Here is a 10,076-nt window from a genome sequence, read left to right on the forward strand (position 1 = left end):
GACTCAATTGGCTTCTGTCAGAGTGTAAATAAACCAACTCATTGTTTTAATCACACTCTTGACCTTGTTTTATCATATGGCATTGATATTGAACATTTAATAGTCTTCCCACATAATCCTTTCCTATCTGACCATTATTTAATAACTTTTAAATTCATACTATTAGATTATAAGCCATTAGGCAAAACTTCCTACAGCAGATGTCTATCTGACAGTGCTGTAGCTAAATTTAAGGAGGAGATTCCTTCAGTGTTTAATTCAATGCTATGTCTGAATATAACAGAGTCCTATAACAACTTTAGTCCCTCCGAAATTGATAATCTTGTCGATAGTGCTGCAGGCTCACTACAATCAACATTAGACTCTATCGTTCCTATAAAAAGGAAATTATTAAAACATAGGAGACTAGCACCGTGGTACAACCACCAAACCCGCCAATTAAAGCAAATAGCAAGGAAATCTGAAAGGAAATGGCGCTCTTCCAAATTATCATAATATCGCTCAATTTGGCAAGATAATCTTAAAACCGAAAGGCCCTCCGTAATGCCAGAGGAGCCTATTACTCAGCACTAATAGAAGAAAATAAGAATAACCCCAGGTTCCTCTTCAGCACTGTAGCCAGGCTGACAGAGAGTCACAGCTCTATTGAGCCACATATCCCCATGAACTTAAATAGCCTCTATGAGCTTCTTTTTAAATAAAATTATTACTATTAGAGAGAAAATTAATCACCAACTGCTGTCAACAGTCATCAGTGGATCTCCAAGTTCAGGGACTTTTGCTAATGTAAACTTAGATATATATTTAGACTGTTTTTCTGCTATCGATCTTCATCAGTTAACTTCAATCATTTCTTCATCGAAGCCATCAACCTGTCTATTAGACCTGATCCCAACTAGGCTGCTTAAAGAAGTTGTTCCCTTAATTGGCACTTCTTTACTGGATATGATTAATCTTTCTTTATTATCAGGATATGTACCACAGTCCTTTAAAGTAGCTGTAATTAAACCCTTTCTTAAAAATTTAGATTTAGATTTAGAGTTCATCATAGCACAGAGACAGCTCTGGTTAAAGTTAATAATGACCTTCTGATTGCTTCTGACAATGGACTTGTCTTTGTACTTGTATTATTAGATCTTAGTGCTGCATTTGACACCATTGACCATGATATTCTTTTACAGAGACTTGAGCATCAAATTGGCATTAAAGGAACCGCACTAAGCTGGTTTAAGTCATATTTATCAGATCGTTCGCAGTTTGTACATGTTAACGATGAATCTTCAATAAATACTACAGTTAGTCATGGAGTTCCACAAGGTTCTGTACTTGGACCATTACTATTTACTCTATATATGCTCCCTTTAGGCAACATTATTAGGAATCACTCCATTAACTTTCACTGTTATGCAGATGATAAGCAGTTATATCTATCAATCAAGCCCGATGAAATTAATCAATTATCTAAATTACAAACATGTCTTAAGGACATAAACTCCTGGATGAGCTGCAATTTTCTGATGTTAAACTCAGAAAAAAACGAAATTCTTGTTCTTGGCCCCAAAAACCTTAGAGACTCACTGTCTAAAGATATAGTTACTCTAGATGGCATTACCTTGGCCTCTAGCACCACTGTCAGGAATCTTGGAGTTATCTTTGATCAGGATTTGTCTTTTAACTCCCACTTGAAGCAGACCTCTAGGACTGCCTTCTTTCATTTACGTAATATTATAAAAATTAGACACATACTATCACAGACAGATGCAGAAAAACTAATCCATGCATTTGTTACTTCAAGGCTGGATTACTGTAACTCTTTATTATCAGGTTGCCCCAACAAGTCCATTAAAACGCTCCAATTAATTCAGAACGCTGCAGCACGAGTGCTGACAGGAACTAGAAAAAGAGATCACATCTCTCCTGTACTAGCTTCTCTGCACTGGCTCCCTGTAGAATAGAATTTTAAATCCTCCTCCTCACCTATAAAGCTCTTCATGGTCAGGCCCCTTCATATCTTAAAGAGCTCATAGTACCCTATTACCCCACTAGAACACTACGTTCTCTGAATGCTGGGATACTTGTGGTTCCTATAGTCTCTTAAAGTAGAACAGGAGCCAGAGCCTTCAGTTACCAAGCTCCTCTCCTGTGGAACCAGCTTCCAGTCGTGGTTCGGGAGGCAGACACCTTCAACACATTCAAGAGTAGGCTTAAGATATTCCTCTTTGATAAAGCTTATAGTTAGGGCTAGATCAGGTGAGTCCTGAACCATCCCTTAGTTATGCTGCTATAGGCCTAGACTATCGGGGGATTTCCCATGGTGCACTGAGCTCCTCTCTTCCTCTCTCTTTCTGCACTCATTCATGTCCCATTAATGCATGTTACTAACTTCACTTCTTCCCCGGAGTTCTTGGGCTTTCTTGTCTCGCAGGTTCTTATCGATCCTGGTGGAGCCTCCTGCCATGGTCCTGCTAGATTGCCATTGCCAATACTGTTGTTGCTGTGCACCTGTCTGTCTTTCTGTCTGTCTCTCTCTCTCTCTCTCTCTCTCTCTCTCTCTCTCTCTCTCTCTCTCTCTCTCACCACAACTGGTCGAGACAGACCCACCTAGAGCCGAAGGATCAGTCCTAGGTTTCTGCCTTTTAACAGGCAGTTTTTCCTTGCCCTTGTCGCCTAGTGCTTGCTCATGGTGGTACTGTTGGGTCTCTGTAAATAATGTTTTAAAGAGTTCGGTCTAGACCTACTCTATTTGAAAAGTGTCCTGAGATAACTTCTGTTATGAATTGGCGCTATCCAAATAAACTTGAATTGAATTGAATTGAAATTAATTAACACGAGTGTCATCATCGGTGAGCAGGAGCTCTCAGACACTGATTCAGATCAGATATGTTCTATTCTCCTGTCAACTTTATTAAGGGATTGCAAACATAATTAAGCCCAAGATGCATTTAACATTTATTACCGTGCTTCTTTTTTAGTGAGCCTCCCTAAGCCCAGCATCTCCATGATTCCTGCTGGTGAGGTTACCTGGGGTCAGGATGTTGACATCACTTGTTTGATCTCACTTCACACTCAACAACTTTTAAATGTAACATTCATTCTAAACCAGCCCTCGGGTTCATTAAGAGAGAAGCAAACGTCAAATAACACTGCTACCTTCAGAATCAGTAAAGTGGACTTTGTTGATGAGGGATCGTATCAGGCCTCCCAGTGCACAAGTCCTCATACTCCATGCATTAGTTGGTGAGTTAGGGGTTGTGTGGTTGTGTCCACATAGCATTTTTATTTTTGTTCACCCAGCACCTTCCGTTCAGTTCACCATGACTTTTTTGTGCAACCGAGTTCTTCTAGTTGAAAAACTCTGAACTTTTAACAAAGGCAATGGTGTTGTCCCTGTCGTTTATTTACAGGCAACCAGTCATATATTATGTGGTGGGACTCGTCACCCTGGTAACCAGAGATATGGAGGAGAAGCTTGTTCTGGTTATCCTGAGCTTTATGCTATGTCAGACAGAAATGATCATGACATGTGCTTTTATCACCCCTAGGTGTTGTTAGCTGTGTAGGCAACTCTTTGTTAACATAGTGTCCTTTATCTCACTGCACAATCACTTCATCCTAGCACCCCGCCAGCGCTGGCCAGAAAAGAAGAAGCCCTTAGGGGCCTTTAAAACCTTTGTGAAATGCTATTTTTGACACATTCTTTAGTTTTAAGGCCTTCTTGTGAATTCAGCATTACATGTAATCATTAGCCCATCAATGTACAGGATGCAAAGGTCCTAGAGATGTTCTCATGGGCTCCACCATGCTCACAGATGCCACCTGGTGGTTGCTGGTGCAAACAACAATTCCTTCCTGACAGCTCTCACTCCAGTTGTAAAGGTTTTAGTCCTTCACCATGGCCTCCTCAAACTCCTCCCTCACCATGCACACCAGCACAGAGGCTGCCCTCCTTCTGGCCTCCAAATACTGTACCTTTGTGCTGGGTCACCTGAGCCAACCAAGGCTGAAAGGACTGCTCATTCGTCCATCCATCCATCCATCCATCCATCCACTGAATCGACATAGATGAAACTGTTATGGGTACTGGCCTGGTGTCTGCTTAGGGATAACATAAAAACATTGTTTCTTATAACTTCACCTCTTACTACTGTACCTAATCATCATATTTATTCATCTGATGATTATATTCTCTATTTCCATGGTAACAGTGCAAAAGGAAGTGCTAACAGCTTATGCAGAAATACTTTCTATGGTGCTGCTCATTGACCTAGTCTATGGCCTGTTCTCTATATTTTTAAGGATAAACTGTTAAGTATTTCTCTTTCCTAGTTCCTTTGTGGCTGCTGGTCTCCTCAGTAGCTGCTGGGATCCTGCTGCTGCTCCTGCTGGTCTTGGTGGTGGTCTGTTTGGTCCTCAGGAGAAGGCGACGATCAAAGCAGCCTGAAGGCGTCGTCCAAACTCAATGTCTGTGCTCACCAGGACTCACATGACATGACATTATAAGACTAGTTGTTGTTTGTTTTTAATATTTTAAAGACACACTTATCTAAATGTTGTTATTATTTTAGTGTGCAAAGAATTATGTGATTGTTTTCAGACACATTTTTCATGTCAAATTTCTTCTGATGCTTGTGTTTCAGTGGCGGTCAGGAACAATTATGAAGAGGACAATGAGGAGAGTGAAGAGGAGGAGGGGGACTATGTTAATGTTGAGCCAGTGGACACCAACCAGATACAGACTGGACAAGCAGAAGGAGACGAAGACGAAGATGGTGATTATCATGATTATGAGGAAGCGCAGATTGAAGATGATTATTTAGTGGCTGTAGAGGTTTCTGTTAATATGGAACACAACAGAGAGGAACAAGTAGATGAAGAAGAAACCAGTGATGATGACAATGACTATGTGAACGTAACCCAGCCATTTACTGAACAAGAGGTGGACATTTATGGAGGAAATGAGGATATTTATCAGAACCTTTAGGTTTCCACTTGTCACAGTGTCACACTGATTATCGTGGATAAAACTATTACTCAACTATTGATTTTTTCAGAAACTGTGATATTAGCAATTAGTTTTAGTTCAGAATTTGGAAGAACTGGAGACTGAAATCAGTCCTATCACCCAATGATCTATTTACATGAGGATATTGGATCACATATAAATTAGACAATATGAGCAAATAAACATATAGTATTCAGTAAGAATGAATTATATCAAAGACAAAGTCGAGAAAAGACATTTTAAACTGTATAGTATAGCACATTTGCAAGTAAACTTAATATGCTTCTATTCTTAATATGCTCCTATTCTTAATATACTTTATATTCTTAATATGCTTCTATACTTAATATGCTTGATGTTCTCAATATGCTTTATATATATATATATATATATATATATATATATATAACACATTGTTTTGCACAAGTGCAGTTTGCCTTGGTTAAGGGGGGGTTACTGAACCCCTCGTGGGCGTAGGCAAATAGTATCTATATTTCATAGAACTAGTGCAGTGCCCGTAAGAAGTATGTATTGCTATAGAAAATGGGAGGTTTAGTAGCTTTTTTATGGATGGCCAAAATAGGTTGTATTTGAAGGGGGGACGTCAGGGGCATTTAGGTTTGTTGTGAAATGTGTAGATTGATAACTATTGTGTTTTCATATTTCATATTTGGCTTTCAGCAAGGACACTGTAGGGAGATGAACCCCATTCCACTAATGTGAAAGTACCACTCCTCATGGTCAGCGCATATAAATTCTGAAAGAAGAAAGTGAACTACATCTGAAATGGGATGAAACCTGGCAGCATAAACAGACTAACTTGTAGCATAGCCTAGTAAATGAACTGGGCAGGACATATTATTTAGCCCTGTAATATAGGCTAACATACATCAGAGAGAGAGAGAGATAGAGAGAGAGAGCAATGGCAGTAAGGGTTACCACATCAAAAAATTGTTTTGAAACTACCAAAATAGTGTGAACGGATAAGCCGACGGCGCGGAGCGAGGGTGTGTCGGTCAGACAGTCTGATCACTGCACAGGTCTCTCACTCAACTTAATAAAGAGAAATGTCCCACAAAGCAACGTTACAGGACCAAACAACACTAACGTAGTAACTGTAACTGTCTTTGGAAACTTACATGAGGAAAAAAAATACCACAGCTGTACGTGGAGAAGCGTCTGTCCTCCTGTCTGCCCTCCCGCCTGTCCTACCGACTGTTACCTTACGTTTCTGCCCGAAAAACAGCGTCTGTCACCGGCGAAAAACTCACGGTGTGTATGCGATCAAAAATCACCGCGACTGCCAGCCCTCCGGGCCGAGACATCAGTTTGCTCTCCACTGGAAAGCATTCTCCGTCTTGCGAGTGAGGGAGTCAGACTGCGTCCAGTTTACTGCTGGTGATTATGTAGAATTATGTGATTTAGAGTGAAAAACGTAACTTCGTCACTTTCCAGGATGTTTGGTGGGTCAGGATCTCAATCACTACACATTAGGGCTCTGCAGTGACTGGCTCTGGTGCACACGTGGCTATGGTGGCTATGGTAATGCTAGCGGAATTCTAAATAATTTATGAAATCATTTATTAACTGTATCTTTGTAGTCCAAACAAAGCTGACGTTGCACACCCTTAAACCACACAGCAGCCATGTTGAAACTCTCAAGTCAGTCTGATCCTGATCTGCAGAGATATTTGAGCCACACACACACACACACACACACACACACACACACACACACACACACAGACAGACAGACAGAGATTCCTTGCTTTATAGATAGATAACTAACTGATAATGCTGGTGGCATCATTGCTTACAGCAACAGCACTGAAGCTGAACCTGTTCCTGTTGGAACTATTGGACAAAGGACACCATAGGGTAGGTCTATAAACAAGCTTGCAAGGCTCATCTCTGGGGAAATGATTCATCCTGGGTTCTGTATCTATTATACTGTTAAGTTTTGCGAGTTCAGTTTCTTTGGTAATTCTCACAAGATTTTTTCACTTCTTGGGCACAAAGTAAGTGTGACAGGGTCAGAAATACTCCGGTGCATGTTCATTAGAATGTTTTTATTGGATTATTTGAGATAATGTTTTTATGCATGATGATTTTAGTATTGTGTGTAATTTGTATGCTTTTATACGTGCTGTTTCTTTTATTACTTTAATTATAATTGTTTTATGGAGTATTGTGAACTGAACTGTGAACTGTGACCCGGGAAGTTACGCCCCAACACAGCGCAGTTTACAAGATGAGCGGCAGGTGTGCGGGAGCGGCGCATAAAGGGACTGGTGATAGACGGCATGGGAAGTGTAATATCCTGAGATTGCTAATATTTGGTATTAACCTAGAGGGCGCTCTTGGGAATCCAAGTGTGTGTTACCCGGCGGGAAGTTACCTGCCAGGAAAGGTATAGGTAGAGGCCCCCTGGTGGCATGTGTGTGTTATGTCTGTGCTGCCTGAAATGTTTGATTAAAGCCACAAGAAACCTACAATTGAAGCCCTGGGTCCTCCTTTGTCAAATGCCGATCCACTATGTTATAGGAAGGAAACGGACAGAACGCGTGGACAGAACGGTTCGACACCTCCCCGGTGACAGCAACTGCCAAACTGCAGAGCAGCCCCCCGACGACGAGCATTGGAGCGCCAGTTTTACTCTGGCCTGGGTTGGCAGACGGACATCTGCCACCGGGAAGACTGTGAGTAAAAAGATACATTTAAGTGGCGGATAGAAAGAGTTGGGTGGGGGAGAGGTGAGTTGGCATACGTTTAAGGGGACGCACTACTCACCCTGCGTTTCTATCTCCCACAGCCACGGCGGAGGGCCTAGGCCAGGGGTGTCAAACTGATCCGTGAAAGGGCCGGTGTGGCTGCAGGTTTTCATTCCAACCATGCAGCAGCACACCTGACTTGGTTCATTCAATCAACTGAACTGTCTTCACACGGTCAAAAACTTGCAGCCACACCCACGCTTTAATCAAGGGTGGGTGTGGCTGCAAGTTTTTGTTCCAATAAAGCAAGAGGACACCTGAAATGACTGTGTGAAGACAGTTCAGTTGATTGAATGAACCAAGTCAGGTGTGCTGCTGCATGGTTGGAATGAAAACCTGCAGCCCCACCGGCCCTTTCACGGATCAGTTTGACACCCCTGGCCTAGACGCTGGTGCTGAGTGAGAAGACCAAAAGTTGCTGGGCGACCGTGGACTGTGCATGAGGGATGCAGTATTTTATGGACAATTACAGACTGTTCAGGCTTCACCACAACAGTGGTGTTGCTTTTTTATCTTTTAGTATTGTTTTAAGTGGTACTTAAGTGGTATCTTTTTATCTGTAGTAAATCCTTTTAAATGAATTTTTTTCTCTTGATGGACTTTTGACTCTGCCAACCCCAATTTAGAAGAACCTGTTTTTTTAGGAGTTGTAGGCTGCATATTAATCCTAGGTGGCGTTGTCGGCTTTTAATTTAGATAATTTTACAGATTTTAAACAGGCCCTGGAATTAGAGGTTTGGGCCCGGCCACATAAGGATTTAAAAATGCACCTGCTAGTATCCTGATTATTCATTTTCGTGTAAACGAATCCTCTGTTGTAAGTCACGTTATACATTTCATTTCCTATATGCAGCCTGGTCATGAATTATGAGACCAGACACAGACCACCCTCCATCTCACTGGATCAGTCTGTGCAAAGAAACTACAGTTCTGCTACAGCTGGGCTGTGGTATGGAACAGAGGACTCCTTGGACGGCCTACTTTGGTGATGGAACCGGACAAATCTTTCCATCAGCGTCAGCAGTCTTAAAATTAAGTGAAAAGAAATGTGGATTTCTGTCAGTGAGAAAGAAACAAGCAGTCAATATATCGTAGTATATCACTGTATATTATCTCTTTACTGTCTGTGTACTCGTGATGTAAATCTCTTTCAACAGATCCAGTTAATATATTCAGAAAAGCCCTCCTGTCTTTGATTCTGGTGTCGGTGACCATTTTCCTTTATTTCTGTTGCAAGGTACTGTGTACATATTTGTTCCTGAGAGGTTTGGCTAAAATCCAGAATGCAGTCTGTGCATATTTAACTGGAACAGAGGAAAGATGCAACCAGTTAAATGTGCATGCTGTCATGTCTCTGCAGGCCACCAGAGGGCAGAAATCAACCACACAGGAGACGACTGAGGTGGAGTATCATTACCTTGATGTTGTCAGAGCCTGAGGGGGCCCTACTGAGGAGGAAGGAGCCCAGCAGTAGGACCCCAGCGATCCTATGCCACATCCAGACAGATTTCTTTGCTGCCACACCATTTATCAGTTCAGTCAGGAAATGTATATTTTCATATTGCAGAAGAGAAGAGTGCTTGTATCAGTGAGTCAAACATAAAGGATGACAATTAAATTCATTAATTTTTTTCTTGTCTGTAACTGTCTTCAGACTATAGACTCTTTGTGTTTGGGTCAAATGTTATGGATCTGCCACACACAATGCCCATGTATTGTTCCAAAACCACAAACCACAACAGACCTTTTCCACTTAAACATTATTCCAGCAACCCAGTCACGTTTTATTGTGTTCACATTGGGCCATGTTATGTTGGCTACTGTGGGACTGTGCCTTGTTTACTGGCTGTTCTGTCCGACACTGTCAAGTCACAGTAGTTTCCAAGTTACGTGTAGATATCAGCCCTATGCTATTTAACTGTTTAACAAGCACTCACATAAGACCCTAAACAACTTCAGCTTAATAAAATGTTGCTGGGTGACATTGTATTAAGCTAAATTGTAATAGTGCTAGTTGAAAATGGTCAACTTGAGCATAAAATCTATCGTGGGGCTTTGCAGTGTGTTGTACGGGGAAGAAGGCCGTGCTGGAGCAGAGGTACACGGTTAACGATGCATGAGCATGTGAAGCAAAAGCTTTCTTTCTGTGTGAACACTGTGACGACTGTCCACTCTTTCTTCCTGTTTCTGTTTGTGTGGCTGCTTTCTGTGTAGGTACTAGAGGTGGGTGTAGCAGAGGCTCAATAGCAGCTGTGTCAGTGCGCCTTCAAAAACCCTCTTGGAGCTGAGTACTGGTTCTCTCT

At 41.6% G+C, this 10,076-nt stretch overlaps 2 long non-coding RNA genes across 2 annotated transcripts; both read left to right on the top strand.

Moving 5' to 3' along the window:
• The first annotated feature begins 766 nt into the window (after positions 1-766).
• Positions 767-7,866, top strand: LOC127359905 (uncharacterized). Its single transcript, XR_007883031.1, has 4 exons — positions 767-4,461; positions 4,638-4,769; positions 7,547-7,701; positions 7,815-7,866. It is a non-coding gene; the product is annotated as an uncharacterized LOC127359905 (long non-coding RNA).
• Positions 7,867-7,955: 89 nt separating this feature from the next.
• Positions 7,956-9,404, top strand: LOC127359907 (uncharacterized). The gene is made up of 2 exons (XR_007883033.1): positions 7,956-9,010; positions 9,134-9,404. It is a non-coding gene; the product is annotated as an uncharacterized LOC127359907 (long non-coding RNA).
• Positions 9,405-10,076: the final 672 nt, after the last annotated feature.

The sequence above is a fragment of the Dicentrarchus labrax genome, unplaced genomic scaffold (genome assembly GCF_905237075.1).
Source record: "Dicentrarchus labrax unplaced genomic scaffold, dlabrax2021, whole genome shotgun sequence".
Classification (NCBI taxonomy): Eukaryota; Metazoa; Chordata; class Actinopteri; family Moronidae; genus Dicentrarchus; species Dicentrarchus labrax.